This window comes from Kogia breviceps, chromosome 1 (genome assembly GCF_026419965.1).
Source record: "Kogia breviceps isolate mKogBre1 chromosome 1, mKogBre1 haplotype 1, whole genome shotgun sequence".
Taxonomy (NCBI): Eukaryota; Metazoa; Chordata; class Mammalia; order Artiodactyla; family Physeteridae; genus Kogia; species Kogia breviceps.
Window position 1 is genome coordinate 104,566,842 of NC_081310.1, and position 27,025 is coordinate 104,593,866.

Here is a 27,025-nt window from a genome sequence, read left to right on the forward strand (position 1 = left end):
TATGAGAACTGGTTTTAAAGTTATTTAATTAATAAATGACAATTTGTTTCATTTAACATGTCTTTGAAAGCCAACCAACTAGTGACAGTGTTATGCCTTCAAAGTTAGTCAATCAGTGGTAGACTTACTCTAGTGAATACTTAAAAAAAATTTTTTATTTTATATTGAGCATAGCTGATTATAAATGTTGTGGTAGTTTCAGGTGTACAGCAAACTGATTCAATTATATATATATATATATATATATATATATATATGTATGTATCTATTCTTTTTCAAATTATTAGAGGATACTGAGCAGTGTTCCCTCTGCTATACAGTAGGTCCTTGTTGGTTATCTATTTTAAATATAGCAGTGTGTACATTTGAATACATTTTCAAAGCTGACACTGACTCTCATCCAGACCTACAAAACAAACTGCACTTCCAAGGCAGATGTTAATAACTCTTGCTTGAGAATAATCAAATATTTCTCAAGTATCCTAAAAAAGTTTGAGTTTTCTTCACTCAGTGAGTTTGTACCTGGCCAGCATATACCTTCCTCACTTCAGGATAAAATTCAGCTTTTCCATATGTGATAGTGAATGGTATTCTCTTCCTATGACAAACTGTTAAATAATTTAATTCTCATGTTAGCTCTGTGAAGTAGATACCATTATTATCTCCATTTTAGAGGTAGGGAACTGAGATATAGGGAAGTTAAGGAACTTAAGGAATTTTCTCAAGGCTACAACAATTCAAGTGTCATAGAGCTGGTAAGAGTCCAAGCAATCTGACTCAGAGCCTAGACTCCTAACAACTTTGCTGTACTGCCTTTTACACTTTGTTAAAGAGGCCTAGAAAAGTTCCCACAGTCTCTCACAGACCAGAAAAAGAAGCTAAATTTTAGAAAAATGACTGCTGTGTTTTTCCCCTTCACTTTTAGCAGTTTGAAGCAGAGTGATTTATAAGGATGTGGACAGAAAGTGAAGCACTTTAAAGTATTATTTGGGGGCTTGTAAAATATGAAATCGTCAAAATATGGATTATGTGTGGCTGAAGAGCTACTCGTCGAATAACCTCCTGCTCCATTTGTGAACCTTTCTCTTTCTTATAGAAAAAAGATGTCTTATGATTGCTGCAGCCAGACACAGCCATAATTCTACGCTGCTTTTCTTTTTCAGGGCTGTTTGGCTGGGAGTACGTGGTACATGATTACCTGTTCAGCCAAAATCTATAGGCTAAACAGTATTTCCTCAGTGGAGAAGTGAAAATTTATTAGAAGAGGCCAGAGAGTTTAGTGCTTCATGTTTGGGTGATTAACAATGAAATTAACAATTAGTACGTACAAAGGTACTACTAAAAGTTTCTTGCTGGTAGCTGTACCGTATTAGGCTGTTAATAATGCAAAAAACAAAAAAGTGGAGTTAGAGAATGGATGGCTATGATTACTGTGAGTTTCTCCAGTAGGCATCAAAATATTAAAACTAAAACAGCAATTATTGCAAAGAGCTCTTAAAACTCAACGATGAAAAAGCAAGCAAACTAATTAAAAAATGGGCAAAGAGCTAAAAAGATGCTTCACCAAAGGAGATATACAGATGACATAGAAGCATATGAAAAGATGTTCAACATCATTTGTCATTAGGGAATTGCAAAAACTACTCAGTGTCTGGCATTCAAGAAGAAATTTGACTGCTTTAAGTGCTTCATGTGTTTCTAAATGGTATCTTTCCTTTACCCAGTTCCCCAATAGATTTTTTTTTAAACATCTTTATTGGAGTATAATTGCTTTACATTGTTGTGTTAATTTCTGCTGTATAACAGAGTGAATCAGCTATATGTATACATATATCCCCATACCCCCTCCCTCTTGTGTCTCCCTTCCACCCTCCCTATCCTACCCCTCTAGGTGGTCACAGAGCACTGACCTGATATCTCTGTGTTATGTGGTGCTTCCCACTAGGTATCTAGTTTGCATTTGGTAGTGTGTATATGTCAGTGCCACTCTCTCTCTTTGTCTCACCTTACCCTTTCCCCTCCCCGTGTCCTCAAGTCCATTCTCTACATCTGCATCTTTATTCCTGTCCTGCCCCTGCCCCTAGGTTCATCAGAACCAATTTTTTTTTTTTAGATTCCATATATATATATGTAGCATATGGTATTTGCTTTTCTCTTTCTGACTTACTTCACTCTGTATGACAATCTCTAGGTCCACCCACCTCACTGCAGATAACTCAACTTTGTTTCTTTTTATGGCTGAGTAATATTCCATTCAATATATGTGCCACATCTTCTTTATCCATTCATCTGTCAATGGACACTTAGATTGCTTCCATATCCTGGCTATTGTAAATAGTGTTCCAATGAACATTGTGGTACCTGACACTTGTTGAATTATGGTTTTCTCCGGGTACATACCCAGTAGTGGGATTGCTGAGTCATATGGTAGTTCTATTTTTATTTATTTATTTATTTATTTATTTTTTTTGCGGTATGCGGGCCTCTCTGTTGTGGCCTCTCCCGTTGCGGAGCACAGGCTCCGGACGCACAGGCTCAGCGGCCATGGCTCATGGGCTTAGTTGCTCCGCGGCATGTGGGATCTTCCCGGACCAGGGCACGAACCCGTGTCCCCTGCATCGGCAGGCGGATTCTCAACCACTGCGCCACCAGGGAAGCCCTCTATTTTTATTTTTTAAAAGAATGTCCATACTGTTCTCCACAATGGCTGGATCAATTTATATTCCCACCAACAGGGCAAGCGGGTGCCCTTTTCTCCACACCCTCTCCAGCATTTTTTGTTAGTAGACTTTTTGATGATGGCTATTCTGACCACTGTGAGGTGATACCACATTGTAGTTTTAAATTTATTTATTTATTTTTGGCTGTGTTGGGTCTTTGTTTTTGTGTGAGAGCTTTCTCTAATTGTGGCGAGCAGGGGCCACTCTTCATCGCGGCCTCTCACTATCGTGGCTACTCTTGTTGTGGAGCACAGGCTCCAGATGCACAGGCTCAGTAGTTGTGGCTTACGGGACCAGTTGCTCCGTGGCATGTGAGATCTTCCCAGACCAGGGCTTGAGCCCGTGTCCCCTGCATTGGCAGGCAGATTCTCAACCACTGCACCACCAGGGAAGCCCCTCATTGTAGTTTTTTTTTTTAACATCTTTATTGGAGTATAAGTGCTTTACAATGGTGTGCTAGTTTCTGCTTTACAACAAAGTGAATCAGTTATACATATACATATGTTCCCATATCTCTTCCCTCTTGCGTCTCCCTCCCTCCCTCCCTCCCTATCCCACCCCTCTAGGTGGTCACAAAACACCTAGCTGATCTCCCTGTGCCATGCGGCTGCTTCCCACTAGCTGTCCACCCTATGTTTGGTAGTGTATATATGTCCATGCCACTCTCTCACTTCATCACAGCTTACTCTTACCCCTCTCCATATCCTCAAGGCCAAGCTCTAGTAGGTCTGTGTTTTATTCCCGTCCTACCCCTAGTCTCTTCATGACATTTTTTTTCTCTTAGATTCCATATATATGTGTTAGCATACGGTAATTGTTTTTATCCTTCTGACTAACTTCACTCTGTATGACAGACTCCAGGTCCATCCACCTCACTACAAATAATTCAGTTTCATTTCTTTTTATGGCTGAGTAATATTCCATTGTATATATGTGCCACATCTTCTTTATCCATTCATCTGTTGATGGACACTAAAGTTGCTTCCATGTCCTGGCTAGAGCTGCAATGAACATTTTGGTACATGACTCTTTTTGAATTATGGTTTTCTCAGGGTATATGCCCAGTAGTGGGATTACTGGGTCATATGGTAATTCAGTTTGTAGTTTTTTAAGGAAACTCCATACTGTTCTCCATAGTGGCTGTATCAATTTACATTCCCACCAACAGTGCAAGGATGTTCCCTTTTCTCCACACCCTCTCCAGCATTTATTGTTTCTAGATTTTTTGATGATGGCCATTCTGACTGGTGTGAGATGATATCTCATTGTAGTTTTGATTTGCATTTCTCTAATGATTAATGATGAGCATTTTTTTCATGTGTTTGTTGACAATCTGTATATCTTCTTTGGAGAAAAGTCTATTTAGGTCTTCTGCTGATTTTTGGATTGGGCTGCTTGTTTTTTTGATATTGAGCTGCATGAGCTGCTTGTAAATTTTGGAGATTAATCCTTTGTCAGTTGCTTCATTTGCAAATATTTTCTCCAATTCTGAGGGTTGTCTTTTCTTCTTGCTTATGGTTTCCTTTGCTGTGCAAAAGTTTTTTTAAGTTTCATTAGGTCCCATTAATTTATTTTTATTTCAATTTCTCTAGAGGTGGGTCAAAAAGGATCTTGGTATGATTTATGTCAAAGAATATTCTTCCTGTGTTTTCCTCTAAGAGTTTTATAATGTCCGGTCTTACATTTAGGTCTTTAATCTATTTTATTTTTGTGTATGGTGTTAGGGAGTGTTCTAATTCAATTCTTTTACATGTAGCTGTCCAGTTTTCCAAGCACCGCTTATTGAAGAGGCTATCTTTTCTCCATTGTATATTGTTTCCTCCTTTATCAAAGATAAGGTGACCATATGTGCATGGGTTTATCTCTGGGTTTTCTATTGTGTTCCATTGATCTATATTTCGTTTTTTGTGCCATTACCATACTGTCTTGATTACTATAGCTTTGTAGTATAGTCTGAAGTCAGGGTGTCTGATGACTCCAGCTCAGTTTTTCTTTCTCATGATTGCTCTGGCTCTTTGGGGTCTTTTGTGTTTCCATACAAACTGTGAAACTTTTTGTTGCAGTTATGTGAAAAATGCCCTTGGTAGTTTGATAGGGATTGCATTAAATCTGTAGATTGCTTTGGGTAGTATAGTCATTTTCACATTGTTGATTTTTCCAATCCAAGAACATGCTACATTTCTCCATCTGTGTGTATCATCTTTAATTTCTTTCTTCAGTGTCTTATAGTTTTCTGCATACAGGTCTTTTGTCTCCTTAGGTAGGTTTATTCCTAGGTACTTTATTCTTTTTGTTGCAATGGTAAATGGGAGTGTTTCCTTAATTTCTCTTTCAGATTTTTCATCATTAGTATATAAGAATGCAAGAGATTTCTGTGCATTACTTTTGTATTCTGCTACTTTACCAAATTCATTGATTAGCTCTAGTAGTTTTCTGGTAGCATCTTTAGGATTCTCTATATATAGTATCATATCATCTGCAAAAAGTGACAGTTTTACTTCTTTTCTGATTTGGATTTCTTTTATTTCTTTTTCTTCTCTGACTGCTTTGGCTAAAACTTCCCAAAACTATGTTGAATATTAGTGGTGAGAGTGGGCAACCTTGTCTTGTTCCTGACATGGTTTCAATTTTTCACCATTGATAATGATGTTGGCTGTGCGTTTGTCATATATGGCCTTTATTATGTTGAGGAAAGTTCCCTCTGTGCCTACTCTCTGCAGTGTTTTTATCATGAATGGGTGTTGATTTTTGTCAAAAGCTTTTTCTGTATCTATTGAGATTATCATATGGTTTTTCTCCTTCAGTTTTTTAATATGATGTATCACATTGATTTGCATATGTTGAAGAACCCTTGCATTCTTGAAATAAACCCCACTTGATCATGGTGTATGATCCTTTTAATATGCTGCTGGATTCTGTTTGCTATATTTTGTTAAGGATTTTTGCACCTATGTTCATCAGTAATATTGTCCTGTAGTTTTCTTTTTTTGTGACATCTTTGTCTGGTTTTGGTATCAGGATGATGATGGCTTGTAGGATGAGTTTGGGAGTGTTCTTCCCTCTGCTATATTTTGGAAGAATTTGAGAAGGATAGGTGTTAACTCTTCTCTAAATGTTTGATAGAACTCACCTGTGAAGCCATCTGTTCCTGGGCTTTTGTTTGTTGGAAGATTTTTAATCACAGTTTCAATTTCAGTGCTTGTGATTGGTTTGTTCGTATTTTCTATTTCTTCCTGGTTCAATCTTGGGAGGTTGTGCTTTTCTAAGAATTTTTCCATTTCTTCAGGTTTTCCATTGTATTTCCTTATAGTTGCTTGTAGTAATCTCTCATAAGCCTTTGTATTTCTGCAGTGTCAGTTGTTACTTCTCCTTTTTCATTTCTAATTCTGTTGATTTGAGTCTTTTCCCTTTTTTTCTTGATGAGTCTGTCTAGTGTTTTATCAATTTTGTTTATCTTCTCAAAGAACCAGCTTTTAGTTTTATTGATCTTTGCTATCATTTCCTTCATTTCTTTTTCATTTATTTCTGCTTTGATCTAATGATTTCTTTCCTTCTGCTAACTTTTGGGGTTTTTTGTTCTTCTATCTCTAATTGCTTTAGGTGTAAGGTTAGGTTGTTTATTTGAGATGTTTCTTGTTTCTTGAAGTAGGATTGTATTGCTATAAACTTCCCTCTTAGAACTGCTTTTGCTGCCTCCCATAGGTTTTGGGCTGTCGTGTTTTCATTGTCATTTCTTTCTGGGTATTTTTTGATTTCCTCTTTGATTTCTTCAGTGATCTCTTGGTTATATAGTAGCGTATTGTTTAGCCTCCGTGTGTTTGTATTTTTTACAGGTTTTTTTTCCTGTAATTGATATCTAGTCTCATAGCACTGTGGTCAGAAAAGATACTTGATATGATTTCCACTTTCTGAAATTTACCAAGGCTTGATTTGTGACCCAAGATATGATCTATCCTGCAGAATGTTCCATGAGCACTTGAGAAGAAAGTGTATTCTTTTGTTTTTGGATGGAGTATCGTATAAATATCAGTTAAGAAGGCCATCTTGTTTAATGTGTCATTTAAAGCTTGTGTTTCCTTATTTATTATCATTTTGGTTGGTCTGTCCATTGGTGAAAGTGGGGTGTTAAAGTCCCCTACTATTATTGTGTTATTATCCATTTCCCCTTTTATGGCTGTTAGCATATGCCTTATTTATTGAGGTGCTCCTATGTTGGGTGCATAAATCTTTACAATTGCTGTATCATCTTCTTGGATTGATCTGTTGATCATTATGTAGTGTCCTTCTTTGTCTCTTGTAATAGTCTTTATTTTAAAGTCTATTTTGTGTTATATGAGAATTGCTATTCCAGCTTTCTTTTGATTTCCATTTGCATGGAATATCTTTTCCATCCCCTCACTTTCAGTCTGTGTGTGTCTCTAAGTCTGAAGTGTGTCTCTTGTAGACAGCATATATATGGTCTTGTTTTTGTTTGCCTTCAGCCAGTCTGTGTCTTTTGGTTAAGGCATTTAATCCATTTACATTCAAGGTTTTTATTGATATGTATGTTCCTATTACCATTTGCTAAATTGTTTTGGATTCGTTATTGTAGGTCCTTTCCTTCTCTTGTGTTTCCTGCCTAGAGATATTCCTTTAGCATTTGTTATAAAGCTGGTTTTCTGGTGCTGAATTCACTTAACTTTTGCTTCTCCATAAAGGTTTTAATTTCTCTGTCGAATCTGAATGAGATCCTTGATGGGTAACCTTGGTTGTAGTTTTTTCCATTTCATGACTTTAAATATGTCCTTCTACTCCCTTCTGGCTTTCAGAGTTTTTGCTGAAACATCAGTTGCTAATCTTATGGGGATTCCCTTGTTTGTTATTTGTTGCTTTTCCCTTGCTGCTTTTAATATTTTTTCATTGTATTCAATTTTTGATAGTTTGATTAATATGCATTTTGGCATGTTTCTCCTTGGATTTATTCTGTATGGAACCCTCTGTGCTTTCTGGACTTGATAGACTATTTCCTTTCCCATATAAGGGAAGTTTTTTTTGTTGTTGTTATTGTTTTTGTTTTTTATTGCAGTATGCGGGCCTCTCACTGTTGTGGCCTCTCCCGTTGTGGAGCACCGGCTCTGATGCAGAAGCTTAGTGGCCATGGTTCATGGGCCTAGCCGCTCCGCGGCATGCGGGATCTTCCCGGACCAGGGCATGAACCTGTGACCCCTGCATTGGCAGATGGACTCTCAACCACTGCGCCACCAGGGAAGCCTGGGAAGTTTTCAACTATAGTCTCTTCAAATATTTTCTCAGTCCCTTTCTTTTTCTTTTTTTTTTTCTGGGACCCCTGTAATTCGAATGTTGGTACATTGAATGTTGTCTCAGACGTGTCTGAAACTGTCCTCAATTCTTTTCATTCTTCTTTCTTTATTTTACTGTGCAGTAGGTATTTCCACTATTTTTTTTCTTTTATTTATTTATTTATTTATGAACATCTTTATTGGAGTACAATTGCTCCACCATGGTGTGTCAGTTTCCATTCTACAACAAAGTGAATCAGCCATACATGTACACATGCTCCCACATCTCCTCCCTACTGCATCTCCATCGCTCCCACCCTCCCCATCCCACCCCTCTAGGTGGTCACATAGCACCGAGCCAATTCCCCCATGCCATGCGGCTGCCTCCCACCAGCTATCCACTCCACACCTGGTAGTGTATACATGTCCATGCCACCCCCCACCCCATCAGAGCCCACCCTTCCCCCTCACCACATCCTCAAGTCCATTCTCTTATAGGTCTGCATCTCCATTCCCCGTCTTACCCCTAGGTTCTTCATGACCTTTTTTTTTTTTCCTTAGATTCCATATACATGTGTTAGCATACGACATTTATTTTTCTCTTTCTGACTTACTTCACTCTGTATGACAGACTCTAGGTCCATCCGCCTCACTACAAATAACTCAATTTCATTTCTTTTTATGGCTGAGTAATATTCTATTGTATATATGTGCCACATCTTCTTTATCCATTCATCCGATGATGGACACTTAGGTTGCTTCCATCTCCTGGCTATTGTAAATAGAGCTGCAATGAATATTTTGGTACATGACTCTTTTTGAATTATGGTTTTCTCAGGGTATATTCCCAGTAGTGGGATTGCTGGGTCATATGGTAGTTCTATTTGAAGTTTCTTAAGGAACCTCCATACTGTTCTCCATAGTGGCTGTATCAATTTACATTCCCACCAGCAGTGCAAGTGTGTTCCCTTTTCTCCACACCCTCTCCAGCATTTATTGTTTCTAGATTTTTTGATGATGGCCATTCTGACCGGTGTGAGATGATATCTCATTGTAGTTTTGATGCAGTTCTCTAATGATTAATGATGTTGAGCATTCTTTCATTTGTTTGTTGGCAATCTGTATATCTTCTTTGGAGAAATGTCTATTTAGGTCTTCTGCCCATTTTTGGATTGGGTTGTTTGCTTTTTTGATATTGAGGTGCATGAGCTGCTTATAAATTTTGGAGATAAATCCTTTGTCAGTTGCTTCATTTGCAAATATTTTATCCCATTCTGAGGGTTGTCTTTTGGTCTTGTTTATGGTTTCCTTTGCTGTGTAACAGCTTTTAAGTTTCATTAGGTCCTATTTGTTTATTTTTGTTTTGATTTCCATTTCTCTAGGAGGTGGGTCAAAAAGGATCTTACTGAGATTTATGTCATAGAGTGTTCTGCCTATGTTTTTCTCTAAGACTTTGATAGTTTCTGGCCTTACATTTAGGTCTTAAATGCATTTTGTGCTTATTTTTGTGTATGGTATTAGAGGGTGTTCTTATATCATACTTTTACATGTACCTGTCCAGTTTTTCCAGCACCACTTATTGAAGAGGCTCTCTTTTCTCCACTGTATATTCTTGCCTCCTTTATCAAAGATAAGGTGATAATATGTGTGTGGCATTCTCTCTGGGTTTTCTATCCTGTTCCATTGATATATATTTCTGTTTTGGTGCCAGTACCATAATGTCTTGATTACTGTAGCTTTGTAATATAGTATACTCTGAAGTCAGGGAGCCTGATTCCTCCAGCTCTATTTTTCGTTCTCAAGAGTGCTTTGGCTATTTGAGGTCGTTTGTGTTTCCATACAAATTGTGAAACTTTTTGTTCTACTTCTGTGAAAAATGCCAGTGGCAGTTCGATAGGGATTGCATTGAATCTGTAGATAGCTTTGGGTAGTATAGTCATTTTCACAATGTTGACTCTTCCAATCCAAGAACATGGTATATCTCTCCATCTATTTGTATCATGTTTAATTTCTTTCATCAGTGTGTTATAATTTTCTGTATACAGGTCTTTTGTCTCCTTAGGTAGGTTTATTCCTAGATATTTTATTCTTTTTGTTGCAATGGTAAATGGGAGTGTTTTCTTAATTTCACTTTCAGATTTTTCATCATTAGTGTATAGGAATGGAAGAGATTTCTGTGCATTAATTTTGTATCCTGCTACTTTACCAAATTCATTAATTAGCTCTAGTAGTTTTCTGGTAGCATCTTTAGGATTCTCTATGTATAGTATCATGACATCTGCAAACAGTGACAGCTTTACTTCTTTTCCGATTTGGATTTCTTTTATTTCTTTTTCTTCTCTGATTGCTGTGTCTAGAACTTCCAAAACTATGTTGAATATTAGTGGTGAGAGTGGGCAACCTTGTCTTGTTCCTGATCTTAGTGGAAATGGTTTCAGTTTTTCACCATTGAGGACGATGTTGGCTGTGGATTTGTCATATATGGCCTTTATTATGTGGAGGAAAGTTCCCTCTATGCCTACTTTCTGCAGTGTTTTTATCATAAATGGGTGTTGAATTTTGTTGAAAGCTTTCTCTGCATCTATTGAGAGGATCATATGGTTTTTCTCCTTCAGTTTGTTGATATGGTGTATCACTTTGATTGATTTGCATATATTGAAAAATCCTTGCATTCCTGCAATAAATCCCATTTGATCATGGTGTATGATCCTTTTAATGTACTGTTGGATTCTGTTTGCTAGTATTTTGTTGAGGAGTTTTGCATCTATATTCATCAGTGATACTGGCCTGTAGTTTCGTTTCTTTGTGACGTCCTTGTCTAGTTTTGATATCAGGGTGATGGTGGCCTTGTAGACTGAGTTTGGAATTTCTCCTTCCTCTGCTATCTTTTGGAAGAGTTTGAGAAGGATAGGTGTTAGCTCTTCTCCAAATGTTTGATAGAATTTGCCTGTGAAGCCATCTGGTCCTGGGCTTTTGTTTTTTGGAAGATTTTTAATCACAGTTTCAATTTCAGTGCTTGTTATTGGTCTGTTCATATTTTCTATTTCTTCTTGATTCAGTCTTGGCAGTTGTGCATTTCTAAGACTTTGTCCATTTCTTCCACGTTGTCCATTTTATTGGCATAGAGTTGCTTGTAGTAATCTCTCATGAGCCTTTGTATTTCTGCAGTGTCAGTTGTTACTTTTTCATTTCTAATTCTATGGTTTTGAGTCTTCTCCCTTTTTTTCTTGATCAGTCTGTCTAATGTTTTATCAATTTTGTTTATCTTCTCAAAGAACCAGCTTTTAGTTTTATTGATCTTTGCTATCATTTCCTTCATTTCTTTTTCATTTATTTCTCATCTGATCTTTATGATTTCTTTCTTTCTGCTAACTTTGGGGGTTTTTTTGTTCTTCCTTCTCTAATTGCTTTAGGTGCAAGGTTAGGTTATTAGAGATGTTTCCTGTTTCTTAAGGTAGGATTGTATTGCTATAAACTTCCCTCTTAGAACTGCTTTTGCTGTATCCCATAGGTTTTGCATTGTCATGTCTCCATTGTCGGTTGTTTCTAGGTATTTTTAAATTTCCTCTTTGATTTCTTCAGTGATCACTTCTTTATTAGGTAGTGTATTGTTTCACCTCCATGAGTTTGTATTTTTCACAGATCTTTTTCTGTAATTGATATCTAGTCTCATAGTGTTGTGGTCGGAAAAGATACTTGATACAATTTCAATTTTTTAAAATTTACCAAGGCTTGATTTGTGACCCAAGATATGATCTATCCTGGAGAATGGAATATCCTATAAATATCAATTAAGTCCATCTTGTGTAATGTATCACTTAAAGCTTGTTATTTATTTTCATTTTGGATGATCTGTTCATTGGTGAAAGTGGGGTGTTAATGTCCACTACTATGAATGTGTTACTGTCTATTTCCCCTTTTATGGCTGTTAGTATTTGCCTTATGTATTAAGGTGCTCCTAGGTTGGGTGAATAAATATTTACAATTGTTATATCTTCTTCTTATATCGACCCCTTGATTATTATGTAGTGTCCTTCTTTGTCTCTTGTAATAGTCTTTATTTTAAAGTCTGTTTTGTCTTATATGAGAATTGCTGCTCCAACTTTCTTTTGATTTCCATTTGCATGGAATCTCTTTTTCCATCCCCTCACTTTCAGTCTGTATGTGTCTCTAGTTATGAAGTGCATCTCTTGTAGACGGCATATATATGGGTCTTGTTTTTGTATCCATTCAGCCAGTAGTGTCTTTTGGTGGGAGCCTTTAGTCCATTTATATTTAAGGTAATTATCGATATGTATGTTTCTATTACCATTTTCTTAATGGTTTTGCATTTGTTATTGTAGGTCGTTTCCTTCTGTTGTGTTTCTTGCCTATAGAACTGCCTTTAGCGTTTGTTTTAAAACTGGTTTGGTAGTGCTGAAATCTCTCAGCTTTTGCTTGTCCTTAAAGGATTTAATTTCTCCATCAAATCTGAATGAGGGGCTTCCCTGGTGGCACAGTGGTTGAGGGTCCACCTGCCGATGCAGGGGAGACGGGTTCGTGCCCCAGTCTGGGAGGATCCCACATGCTGCGGAGTGGCTGGGCCCATAAGCCATGGCCGCTGAGTATGCACGTCCAAAGCCTGTGCTCCACAACGAGAGAGGCCATAAAAGTGAGAGGTCTACGTACCACAAAAAAAAAAAAAAAAAATAACAAAAAAAAGAATATCTGAATGAGATCCTTGCTGGGTAGAGTAATCTTGGTTGTAGATTTTCCTCTTCCATCACTTTAAATATGTCCTGCCACTCTCTTCTGGCTTGCAGAGTTTCTGCTGAAAGATCAGCTGTTAACCTCTGGGGATTCCCTTGTGTGTTATTTGTTGTTTTTCCCTTGCTGCTTTTAATATGTTTTCTTTGTATTCAAGTTTTGACAGTTAGATTAATATGTGTCTTGGCCTGTTTCTCCTTAGATTTATCCTGTATGGGACTCTCTGTGCTTCCTGGAATTGATTAACTATTTCCTTTCCCATATTAGGGAAGTTTTCAACTACAATCTCTTCAAATATTTTCTCATTCCCTTTCTTTTTCTCTTCTTCTTCTGGGACCCCTATAATTCGAATGTTGGTGCGTTTAATGTTGTCCCAGAAGTCTCTGAGACTGTCCTCAGTTCTTTTCATTCTTTTTTCTTTATTCTGCTCTGCAGTAGTTATTTCCACTATTTTATCTTACAGATCACTTATCCGTTCTTCTGCCTCAGTTATTCTGCTATTGATCCCATCTAGAGTATTGTTAATTTCATTTATTTTGTTGTTCTTCATTGCTTGTTTCCCCTTTAGTTCTTCTAGTTCCTTGTTAAATGTTTCTTGCATTTTCTCTATTCTATTTCCAAGATTCTGTATCATCTTTACTATAATTATTCTGAATTCTTTTTCAGGTAGACTGCCTATTTCCTCTTCATTTGTTAGGTCAGGTGGGTTTTTATCTTGCTCCTTCATCTCCTGTGTTTTTCTGTCTTCTCATTTTGCTTATCTTACTGTGTTTGGGGTCTCCTTTTTGCAAGCTGCAGGTTTGTAGTTCCCGTTGTTTTTGGTGTCTGTCCCCAGTGGCTAAAGTTGGTTCAGTGGGTTGTGTAGGCTTCCTGGTGGAGGGGACTAGTGCCTGTGTTCTGGTGGATGAGTCTGGATCTTGTCTTTCTTGTGGGCAGGTCCACGTCTGTTGCTGTGTTTTGGGGTGTCTGTGACCGTATTATGTTTTTAGGCAGCCTCTCTGCTAATGTGTGGGGTTGTGTTCCTGTCTTGCTAGTTGTTTAGCATAGGGTGTCCAGCACTGTAGCTTGCTGGTCATTGAGTGAAGCTGGGTGTTGGTGTTGAGATGGAGATCTCTGGGAGATTTTCGCTGTTTGATATTACGTGCATCTGGGATGTTTGTTGTGGACCAGTATCCTGAACTTGGGTCTCCCACCTCAGAGGCACAGCACTGACTCCTGGCTGCAGTACCAAGAGCCTTTCATCCAAACGGTTCAGAATAAAAGGGAGGAAAAGTAGAAAGAAAGAAAGAGGATAGAATAAAATAAAGTAAGATAAAATAAAATAAAGTTATTAAGATAAAAAATAATTATCAAAAAAAAGTTTTTTAAGTAAGAAAAACAAAGAAACAAAAAAACAGACGGATAGAACCCTAGGACAAATGGTGAAAGCAAAGTTGTACAGACGAAACCTCACACAGAAGCATACACATACATACTCACAAAAAGAGGAAAAGTGGAAAAAATAATGTATCTTGCTCTCAAAGTCTACCTCCTCAATTTTGGATGATTTGTTGTCTATTCAGGTTTTCCACCGATGCAGCGTACATCAAACTGATTGTGTAGATTTAATCTGCTGCTCCTGAGGCTGCTGGGAGAAATTTCACTTTCTCTTCTTTGTTTGCACAGCTCCCAGTGTTCAGCTTTGGATTTGGCCCCCCCTCTGCATATAGGTTGCCGGAGGGCATCTGTTCTTTGCCCCGACAGGACGGGGTTAAAGGAGTAGCTGATTCAGGGGCTCTGACTCACTCAGGCCGGGGGGAGGGGGCGAGGGAGGGGCATAGAGTGCCAGGCGAGCCTGTGGCGGCAGATGCCAGCGTGAAGTTGCACCATGCTAAGGCGCACTGTGCATTCTCCCAGGGAAATTCTCCCTAGATCACGAGACCCCAGCAGTGGCGGGGTGCACAGGCTCCCGGGAGGGGAGGTGTGTATAGTGACCTGTGCTCGCACAGAGGCTTCTTGGTGGCTGCAGCAGTGGCCTTAGCCTTTCATGCCCGTCTCTGGGGTCTGTGCTGTTAGCCGTGGCTTGCGCCTGTCTCTGGAACTCCTTTAAGCAGCACTCTTAATCCCCTCTCCTCGCGCACCAGGAAACAAAGAGGCAAGAAAGTCTCTTGCCTCTTCGGCAGGTCCAGACTTTTCCCTGGACTCCCTACCGGTTAGCCATGGTGCACTAGCCCCTTCAGGCTGGTTTTGCACTGCCAGTCCTCTCCCTGCGATCTGACGGAAGCCCGAGCCTCAGCTCCCAGCACCCGCCCATCCCGGCGGGTGAGCAGACAAGCCTCTTGGGCTGTTGAGTGCCGGTCTGCACTGATCCTCTGTGCGGGAATCTCTCCACTTTGCCCTCCGCACCCCTGTTGCTATGCTCTCCTCCACAGCTCTGAAGCTCCCCACTCTGCCACCCGCAGTGTCTGCCCGCGAAGGGGCTTCTAGTGTGTGGAAACCTTTCCTCCTTAACATCTCCCTCCCACTGGTGCAGGTCCCATCCCTGTTCTTTTGTCTCTGTTTATTCTTTTTTCTTTTGCCCTACCCAGGTACATGGGGAGTTTCTTGCCTTTTGGGAGGTCTGAGATCTTCTGCCAGCGTTCAGTGGGTGTTCTGTAGGAGTTGTTCCACGTGTAGAAGTATTTCTCATGTATCTGTGGTGAGGCAGGTGATCTCCGCATCTTACTCTTCTGCCGTCTTCCCAGCTCTCCTCTATTTCCACTATTTTATCTTCCACATCACTTATCTGTTCTTTTGCCTCAGATATTCTGCTATTGGTTCCTTCTAGAGAATTTTAAATTTCATTTACTGTGTTGTTCATCATTATTTGTTTGCTATTTAGTTCTTCTAGGTTCTTGTTAAACATTTATTTTATTTTCTCCATTCTATTTCCAAGATTTTGGATCACCTTTGTTATCATTACTCTGAACTCTTTCTCAGGTAGACTGCCTATTACCTCTTCATTTGTTTGCTCTGGTTGGTTTTTACCTTGCTCCTTCATCTACTACGTATTTCTCTGTCTTATCATTTTGCTTAACTTACTGTGTTTGGGGTCTCCTTTTTTCAGACTGCAGGTTCGTAGTTCCCATTGTTTTTGGTGTCTGCCCCCAGTGGGTGAGATAGGTTTAGTGGGTTGTGTAGGATTAATGCTGGAGTGGACTGATGCCTGTGTTCTGTTGGATGAGGCTGGATCTTTTCTTTCCTGTGGGCAGAACTGAGCCCGATGGTGTGTTTTGGGTTGTATGTGAACTTAGTATGATTTTAGGCAGCCTCTCTGCTAGTGGGTGGGGTTTTGTTTCTGTCTTGCTAGTTGTTTGGCATGGTGTGTCCAGCACTGGATGTCGCTGGTCATTGAGTAGAGTTAGTTCTTAACGTTGAGATGGAGATCTCGAGGAGAGCTCTCACCGATTGATATTACTTGGGGCTGGGAGGTCTCTGATGGTACAGTGTCCTGAACTCGGTTCTCCCACCTCAGAGGCTCTGGCCTGACACCCGGCCAGTGCACCAATACCTTATCAGCTGCACGACTTAATTGAAAAATTAGTTTATTGGGACTTCCCTGGCAGTCCAGTGATTAGGAATCCATGCTTCCACTGCAGGGGGTGTGGGCTCAATCCCTCGTCCGGGAACTTCTAGTGTTTGAGGGTCTCCTGCAGAGGCTGGGGTGGCTGTGCCTCACCACAGGGACAAGGACATTGACAGCAGAAGTTCTGGGAAGTACTCCTTTGTGTGAGCCCTCTGAGAGTCTGCTATTAGCCCCACAAGGAGCCTCCCAAATGGATTTTAAGTTCCCCAAGTGATAACATTATTGTACCTTTTTTTTTTGCGATGTAAATGTGTTACAGAATACTCCAAACATCATAGGTATGTGATAAGTATTGGCTTAAAGTATATCTCTTGTAGAAAACCTATAGTTTCTTTTATTCAGTCTGAAAATCTCTGACTTAGGTTGCATTGTTTAATTCACTTACATTTAATGTAATTATTAATATGGTTGAGTTTAAGTTTGTCATCTTTGCTTTCTATCTCCTTTATTTTTTCTCTTCTTGCTTTTTTGTATAAATTGAATATTTTTTTGTATTCTATTTCCTTTCTCTTTTTACTTTTTATCCAATGACTACTCTAAGCATTACAGTATGCATTCTTAACTTACTACAGTGTGACTAAAATGAACATTACACCAGTTACCCTAAAATATAAATATCTAACAATAATATATTCCATTTACCCTCATCCATTGTGTTACAGTTCTCATATTGTTGTTGAACCCATGTTTGTGTGCCCTATGTACAGTGAGACCAAACAAACTGAAATGTCAGAGTTTGGAGCAGAGAAAGATTTATTGTAAGGGCCAAGCAAGGAGAATGGGCAACTCATGCTTAAAAAGCTAGGGAATGTCTAGGAGGCTGAAAGCCTTTTTCCTACAAACAAGAAACGTGGGTACACAGAAAGGCTTTTGTACCTGGCAGGGCCCCTCAAGGTCCTGCTCGGTTTCAATATATTTTACTTTTTCAATATATTTTACATACATGGTAAACCTCATAATAAAGTGTTATTGTTTTTGTTTCAAACAGTAACTTGTCCTTTTTGAAAAAATGAAATTAAAAGTTTTAAAAGTATTTACCTAAAAATTTGTTATTTCATGTGTTATTCATTTCTTACACATACAGATTTCCATATTGTTTATATATACATATATATGTGTATGTGTATATATGTATGTATATATATATATATATACACATATATACATATATATATAAATCATTTTCCAGTATTTCTTGTGCATAGATCTCCTGGAAACAAATACAGTAAGTTTTTGTTTATCTGAAAATTTCTTATGCATATTTGAAGAATATTTTCAGTGAATATAGAAATCTGGTTTGCTTGCAGTAATTTAAAGATATCACTGCATCTTTGGGCTTCATTATTTCTGATAAGTCACATATTAGATTTACCATTATCCTTGTATATAATATGTCTTTCTTTTCTAGATTGTTTTTATGATTTTCTCTTCATCTTTGGTTTTCATTAGTTGACAGTGATGCATCTAGGTGTGGTTTCCTTTGAATTTATTTAGTTTTGGGTTCACTGATTAGTTTTGTCCCACAGCTTACTGAAACTCTGTTTACTTTGTTTTTTGTCTTTCTTTACCATGATTTTCAGATCAGGTAATTTCTTAATCTGTTTTAAAAATCAGTAATCATTTCTGCATTGTCAATATGCTACTGAGCCTGTCCATTGATTTTGTTTTTCATTTCAGATATTGTATTTTCAATTCTAGAATTTCCACTCGATTCTTTTTCATAGTTTCCAATTCTCTGCTTACATTACTAAACTGTTTACTCATATGTCTATCTTTAATTTTAAGACCTTGAACATATTTTTAAAGTATTTTTAAAGCCCTTGTTTAGTCATTACATTGTCTGAGTTATCTTCTGGGTCTATTTTTATTGGCTTTTTTTTTTTTTTTCTTTGATTTGAGGGACATTTCTCTGTTTCTTCATGTCTAGCAAGTTTTAAATGCATGTTGGTCATTTTTAATGATATATCAGAATGAGGCTGAATCATGCTATTTTCCTTTAAATGCCATTTAATTCTGTTCTGGCAGGCAGTTAAATTACCATTGGGTATTCTTGATCTCATCAGGCTTAGTTTTATGCTTTGTCAGTTTTATGCTTTGGGTCTGTTTTTTCTTTGACCTAGGACATGACCCTTGCTCTAGGGTACAGCTCTTTATCCTAAATCATAGTCTTATCACATCTCAGCTGAATGCCAGAAGTGCCCAGTGAGATTTCTTCACTCTAGATGGTCCTAAACTATATTTTTTTCTCTCCCATATCTCCTTTTAGCTCTTAGTTTTATAATAGCCACCTGTAGTCTTGTGTTAGCTCTCAGCTAAGAACCCTCAGTCCTCAGTCAATGACATGTGAGAAGCCCTCAGTCAGACTTCTGAGGCTCCTTTTTACAAAGAATCTGCCTCTCTGATACCCGTCCTGCAAATTCTAGTCATTTCAGTAGCCCTGAAGTGTAATCTCTGCCGGCTCAGCTCAGCAAGACCACTCTCTCAACATGGGCATTATCTTCTTACACTGAGGTTTGAAAAGTGCTCCCAGGTGGAAAATCTGACCACTCACATGCGTGGGCAAATCTTAAAAGTGCATTGTAAATGACACTATGCTTTAATGGTGAAAGGTCAATGAAATGCAAACTTCTGATAAAAATGCCACCACCAGTCATGTTTAATGTTATCTTCATTGTGAAATGATATAAGTTTTAGGTTTGATAAATTAGTTTTACTCTCTTGGTGCTGGCATGGGATCATAAGTCACAGGTAGATAAAGTTCAATGCAGGTATTAAAGTTCTGTGCCTTTGGTAAGGTAAACTTAATAGAGAAATTTTGAAAAGTTAAATAAGAGCCCGAAAATAGAAACCCAAGGAAATGTAAAAAAGTTAGAAATATTAGAAATAATAATAAACCTTGCACATAATTTCCTATCAAACTATCCAATTCAGCTATTGATGAGCTGAAATCTTCCTAGTATCATTAAGTTAACTGAAAACTAAAACATAATAATACTTAGTTTTAAAAAATAGTTTTATCATCTGATCATGATCAGAAATACTATGGGGATTTCTGTGGGTTTTATATAGAGGTAGAAGAACTATTACCACAAGAGTTTGAGATGGAAATATTGGGACACACAAAAAATTTATTTCTAATTGCACCCCTTGAGTTCTGTTTACTCCATATAAAAATTACATAAGAAATCAATAATGTACTTTTATTGCAGGTAGTAACAGTAGTGTTACCAAACTCAGGTTCTGCTGCTTGCCACTCAAAAGCCAAAACTTGAGAGGCAGGTGTTGGTTGGAAAAAGAAATGTTGCTTTATTGAGGAGGCCAGCAAGCTGGGGAGAAGGTGGACTCATGCCCAAAATGCAGCTCCAAAGATTCTGCTCAACTTTGAAAGTTTTTAAAGGGAGAATCATTTGGAGAGGGGAATCAGAGTCTTCATTATCTTCCACTGTGTGCAAACTTTCATCTTATTGGTTGGTGGTGAGGTAACAGGGCTGTGTTCCAGGAATCTTGTGTTCAGCCTGAAGTTACTGTTCACCACCTGGGTGGGGGCCTTAGTTTCTGCAGAAGAACTCAAAGACATTGTTATGTATATTCCTTGAGGAGGAACCAGGACCCTGCCCAATGCCTGCACTGTTGTTTCTTGACTGCTCCTCCTTTGTTTCTGCATTCCTTCCCTTCCCTGATAAGCACTGTTTGAACATGCCCTTTGGAACTCAGGGAAGGTCAAGGAGGCTGACTAAATGAAGTCTATTTCCTACACACAAGAAATGGGGGACACAGAAAATATTTCTTCCTGGGAGGGCCCACAGGGTCCTGCTCTGTTTCTGTAGTGGTGATAGTAGTAGTAATAATAGTAGTATTCGATGAACCTGGTTGATATTCCTAAGGAGGAGATTAAAGAATGAACTTCAGATTTAATAAATAAATAAATAAATAAATAAATAAATAAATAAATAAATAAATAAATAAAAATATTGAAGCGTTTTTCAAATGAAGTGATCTTTTACTTAGTTTCTTTCTCATAATACAAAATGATGCCCTCACTAATTCTAATGTTTATGAAACAGTACATATTTACTCTTGATATTACCATAAGTATTTGAAACTGACACAGAAAAGACTGCTCAATCTCACCTTTTGCGGGGACTGTGACTGCATACATTTTTTAAGTTCCCAACCTACTTTCACATTCACCTTCCAACGACTGTATGTAAATTAGGAATTTCTCCTTCTGAGGTTCCTCCCTCTCCACCCCATAATGAAATCTATTATTTGACCACAATACTTTTTCTAATGGAAACCAGTGGCCATTCATAACTGTTAAGTGTTAATGCTCAGGATGGGACCCTTTTCCATGTAAATGCCTACTGATCATTACAGTTCATATATTAACTAACCAGTTGCTAGTAAACAAGGAAATTCATACTCTCAAAGTCCTCTTCTTTTAAATAGTTGTAAATTTATGGATTAGGGCAGTTCTATTTAGTAGAATCAAGATCTGCCAACTTTTCTTTTTTTCAAGTTTTATTGAAGTATAGTTGATTTACAGTGTTGTGTTACTTTCTGCTGTACAGCAAAGTGATTCAGTTACACATATATATATTCTTTTTCATATTCTTTTTCATTATGATTTATCACAGGACATTGAATATAGTTCCCTGTCTATACAGTAGGACCTTGTTTTTTATCCATTCTGTATATAATAGTTTGCATCTGCAATTCCCATTCCTTCCCTCCTCCACCCCCTCTCCTCCTTTGCAACCACAGGTCTGTTCTCTATGTGTGTGAGTCTGTTTTATAGATATGCTCATTTGTGCTGTATTTTAGATTCCACATACAAGTGATACCATAATGTATTTGTCAAGATCTTCTAACGTTAATAATATTTTTTCATCAGGAGAATAGGGCCAAAGATGGTATAAGGAAACTATACATAAAAGTTTCACATTATATTAAAATACCAACAGAAGTAAGTAATTGAGAAATCTCAAGCAAGCTATATTGTCACAAATGGTTTAAAGCACAGAAAAATGGGTTATTTATTATTATTACTATTTTTTTAAATGATGGAAAACACTACATCTATAGAGTGTACCTTCATTAGGGTTTAAAAACACAGTAAACTATAGACTTTAGTGCCTCCTTTATTTCTTCTTCCTTCTGGATATTTTTTTCAATTGTTAGTCTCTGCAAAGTACATCAGATTAAAAAACCTAGTAAGAACATATAAGTATTCATTAGATATCTGGAGGAGTAAATACAAATAAATAAATTTTCAATGAATACAAATTAGGAAATGTTACTTTTGCTTTCCTTACTTCACTGTAAGGAAACCACACCACAGAACAAATTTTAAATGCTATTTATCTTCATGTATCAACTCCAAATGAAAAATTAAAAAAAAAATTCAATCTGACAGGTGTGATCAGTAATAATAGTAAAATACTTTTATTTTAACTTCACATTAAAAAATATAGTTTTTACTTGATGTATCCTTTAGCATTCTGTTACTTAGTACTCCATGTTAAAACAGGAACTACACAAGCAATTTCAGTGGATACAGGAGTATGCTGTGCTTTTATTATATTTGGCATGGTTTCTGTATTCATAACTGAAACCTTTGCTAGTATTTCAATGCATTATGTCATCTAAAGTGCTCAGTTTTCTTCCTATTCCATATCTCGTGTTTTGCTGCTTTTTCTAGTTATTTCAGAAGAAAACAAACATCAACTTTGCCTTTGCCTCGGAAGCCAGAGAGCATAACTCTTGGAGTCAAATGCCTGATTGACAACCTAGCGTTGTGATTTTCATGTTACATCTTTTAATCTCAGTTTTCATACCTATAAAATGGTATATAATAATTATTATCTCTGGGAATTGTGTAAATATGCAATTGATAATGGGTACTTATATAAAACATTCAATGCAGTGTATGGCACATGATGAGTTATTTCTTCTTTTTCATAAACTGCTAAAAGGCTGTTGAACGTCTTCACTATTCCATGAATTCTACACCCATAATATCCTTGAGAAATAAGTAGTTTATATTTATATGAAAAGCATGTCAAAATTTCCAACTCCAATAATCATAAACATCAATTTGTTGTCATATAATATAAACTGATATGCTCATCAATACACAGTAAGATAACATCCTTTCAAGTTTGTGGTAGAAGTGAGATTTAAACTTCCAACTTGTGATTTAACAATTTAATACATATGTATATTTAAAATATACATTTACACAGGCAAAACTGACATCCACTGGACAGCATTTAATAACACTATTCTGAATAAGACATCTAGGATATTCAGATCTTTACAAGCCCAAAGAGCTAAAATATAACTTCCAAATGGAATTTTTTACTGCCATTGATTTATATGGTTATAAAGCTAGCAAGAAAAAAGCTATGTTTGCTTCACCAAAGTAAACCAAAATTATGACTTCAAATATCTTTAAGAATATTTTAAACTGGATATTATACTTGAATGTTAGTTTTTATGTCATAAATGTAGACACTGCCAATAATAATTGATCTGCTGGGTTCATTTTATACTGTTCTACTTTAAGTATCACAGTAAATTTTGTCTCATTTTGTTTTCTATTTAATACAAAATAAAATATTTATTTTTACTTAATTTTATTTAATGATATTTAAACAATATTATTTATAAAACTTCAACATGTCACTCTTCTAAGTGTTATTGCAGGTATACAGATGAGTATGATGTAGTCCCTACATGCAAGAAAGCATACAAATCAATAGGGGAGATAGATGTACCCAATGTGTAGAAATAAAAAAATGGGGCCGGGAGGTAAGTGGACTTCTTATCTCCAAGATTTGTTACTTTTTACCATACCCAACAGGTAATTCCTTGGATTATTGAGGTCGTCTTTATAAAATATAAAGCATCTTGCTGCCTTGGTCTTTATTTTTTCTCCTGCTTCAGCCGTAATGAACAATCAGTGTTATTCCAAAATAAGCAATCCGTTAGAAAGCGTGAGTTGTAGAATCCATATACTTATCAAACTAAGTACATGGATGTATAATTTATCTCAGGTACAATACATTTTAACTTTTTTTTGCTGCCTTCGCTTTCTTTTCTGGCACATAAGATGCATATTTTAGATAAAATAAATTCATTTTTCTCCAGAAAGAGCTCATATTTAAAACTAAGCTTAAACAAAGCATAATGACCTAGCTCTAAAATTCTATATTTCTTTGCCAGTAGAAACTTCTCTCCCAATGATCAAATCCAAAACAGCCTGTGACAGTATCATGAAATTCAGTAAAAGGGACCCAGAGGAACTTCAGTTTTAAAAAAAGAATATTGTTTGTCTTATCATGTAGTATATGACATTTGAAAAAAATACATGTATGCTTGATAATGAAGACAAGATTCTCTTCCCTCAAAGACCAAGAAATTATGTAGTCACATTCCATCTCTGCGCAGACAGCTCTTTACTTGTTTGATTAAGGGCAATGTTACTCATAAATTCTACAACTTTATTCTACATCTTTAAGAGCATATGATGATAAATTTAAGTTGAGCACTCCATATTTCTCCCAAAGAGTTCTTTGATTTAGTTTGACTCTTGGAACTTGCTTTATTGGACAGGGGTCTTCAACTTCTTTTATTCAGAGAAATATATTTTTAAAAAATTTATAATTATAGCAAAATTCCTTTGACTTGTACCTTATTCAAGACAAGAGAATACTAATTCTTAACATGGATGCTAAAGTGATCCATTTTGTATGTATGAGAATAGGAAAAAACAATCAAGGATAACTGCTTTTAGTCCAGATCTTAGTAAGTTAGAGGGCAAAGCACATCAGAGGTATGGCTTTGTTAATTATATAATATGTGTAATATATAAATATAATATATATATATATATACCTACATATATATGTATCCCCCCAAGATCAATTTTAAAGTGATTATTCTCATACCTTGAGTCAGATAGCAGATACAAGTCAGTGAAGTTTACCACTACTGTATTTTTAAAAATAATGACACAGTTAATAATAATAATCTGAGCTGCACTTGATCAACATTTCCCCCTCCAAATTTCTGCCTTAGATAAGAGCAGCCATAGGTAGTAGTAGTAGGTCAAGAATTTAGGGGTTCTGAGTCCTGGCTGAAAATTTTTCTAATCCATCATGACCAACAGTCTGAAAGAAACTTTAAAATTATGTATTGTTTACCATGATCTCTTCAGCATTTAGCAAAGTAATCTGTTATGCATGGCATATATAAATGCTTTAAAACCTTGTCTGATTAAATGCTCCACAATGCTTGGTGATAAATACATCTCCTGTTCTCAGAATTCCCAGATGGTGATAATTAAAGGCCCACAAGCATAGCTGTAGTCCTCTTCAGAGGTCCTGCCATGAGAACCTGAACGTGCAGGACTGGTTTCCCCCACAGAGCAGGCTGAACCCTAAGAATATCAGGGCCAGCAAACCATTTAATTCAAGACAGGCTGATTTGAGGACACAGAGAAAGATCTTGTACTCCAAATCTTGTCTCTTGATTCCCAATAAATGTAATTCTGATTTGGGATCCAAAAAGTTCTGTTCCCAGGTATGCCCAAGAATATTAAAAGTAGCAAGTTGCAAAGTGGAACCTGGCATACTGAACCCATTTCTGCAGGAATTTTGAACTTCTGTAGAATTTTCACACTGCATGTACTTCCTTGGTGATAATGGAACAGCAGTGCATACATTTATTCACACCTGTGGAAAGCATTTGGGGAGCATGGAGCAGTGTATGGCTTTTAAAGTCTGCTCAGCTGAGATTCATGTTCGTTCTTGCTCTGTCTCTTGTTACCCTGTATTCCCATCTGTAAAATGGCATGAGGCTTTGTGTCTCACAAAACTGTTGTGAGGATCAACAGAGATGTTAGCAATGGCCTACAGTGCAGAGGGAATAAGCGTAATGCCATTTATACCTTTTGTCCATGGGACATATTTGAAAAGAGCATACACAGTGTAAGAAGTCCCACTGAATTTTTTTTTTCTCTCTCAAAGGATAAAAAAGGGGAAAAAAAAAAAGCAAACACCCACATCTTTGTCTGGAAATTATCTTAAAAGCCATATCCTTTTGATGTCAGTGGTAATGGAAGATAGGTGGCCTAATGTGACATTCTGTCACTGAAAGCATAAGGATTACTCTATTGTAGAAATTTAAGGAAATTAAGCTGCCACATTCTTACTTGTGATACTTGTTTGTAAGAGTATTGTTCTAGAGCAGTTGTTTTTCAAATAGGGTCCTTTGAAACCTGCCTCAGAATCATCTGGGGTGCTTTTTAAAAATGTAGATTCAGGGTCTAACCCCAAACTGACCGAATTGAAACATAGAGCATTTCAATTCATAGCTTGCCCCAGGGAGCTGCATATGAAACACTTCCCCTAGGTGGTACATGTATACCCTAAATCTGAAAAATCACTACCTAGAGTAGCAGTCTCCAAATATCTGATCAGCCTTCCAATTAGTAAACTTATGACGTCTCCCCACACATGTGGTTTATGTTCTATTTACTGTCAATTATGGACATTGTGAGACACACAGAAATTTGAAAACCATATTAAAGGTTGAAAATATAAATATAATTGGAAATCAAATATTTTATTTCTTTCTTTATATTGGTCTTATAAACTGTCTGGGATGCAAGAATTATACTTTGTACCTCTGGCCCAAAGGGTATATTGACTTCAAATGTGGAGGATAACAAGCATTAGGGGATGTACAACTCCAAATCTGTGAGTTATTTCTTTGAAAAATCTCTATTGCAAAATAACAATATAAGCCCTGCCTCACATCCAATTTTAACAAATCTAAACTTTTGCCAGATTTACTTCAGAATTTTTTAAATAATGAAAAACCTACAGAAACATTGAAAATTCTCTCTGTGTCCCTCCCTGTCCCTTGTTCCTTCCCTTTTACTGCAGATAACTATTATTCTGAAATATGTGTATGATTCTTATTCATGATTTTATACTGTAACTGCATAGATATATATCCACAAACAATTCTCTTTCTTCCTACTCTCTCTGCAAGAGAATTGTTATATCATTATGTAAGTACCTATTTAGTTCAGTACTGTGATCTTAAGGTTTATCCATATTGATATACATATTTATTTTAACTACTGTAATATTTCATTGTATGAATGCATGTATCATTGTGCATCTGTGAAAAAGCTTTTCTTGAGTTACACATACAACCAGAATTTCTGGCATATACATTTAGTGGATCTACAATTTCATATTTTTAGATGTCTTGCTATGTCAGTCATAAAGGTATAAAAAATTACGTCCTGCTTTGAATTGTATTTAACTAATGATTAGTGGGATAGCCATATTTTCATGTTTGTGGCCATTTGTTTCCATTTTCTGTGAATTGCCTACTTATTTTGTTCATTCCCTTTCTACTGGGTTCTTTGTTTGGCTTTTCCTTATTGATTTGTAGATGTTTTTATATATTTTGGATATGAACCTTTGGTTTATAGATGCTGCAAATACTTTCTCTCCATGATTCACTTGACTGTTGCACAAAAGTTTAAAATGTTTTATGTAATTTATAATTTTTTCTTTTGTGATTCAGAATTTTTGAATCATCAAAACCATGATGTCATTAAGATATTCTCTACTTTCTTCTTCTAAATGTTTAGT

At 36.8% G+C, this 27,025-nt stretch overlaps 1 long non-coding RNA gene across 2 annotated transcripts in view; it reads left to right on the forward strand.

The window, feature by feature from the left end:
- Positions 1-27,025, forward strand: part of LOC136794469 (uncharacterized) — a 543,465-nt gene that overhangs the window by 114,875 nt on the left and 401,565 nt on the right. The window lies entirely within an intron of this gene.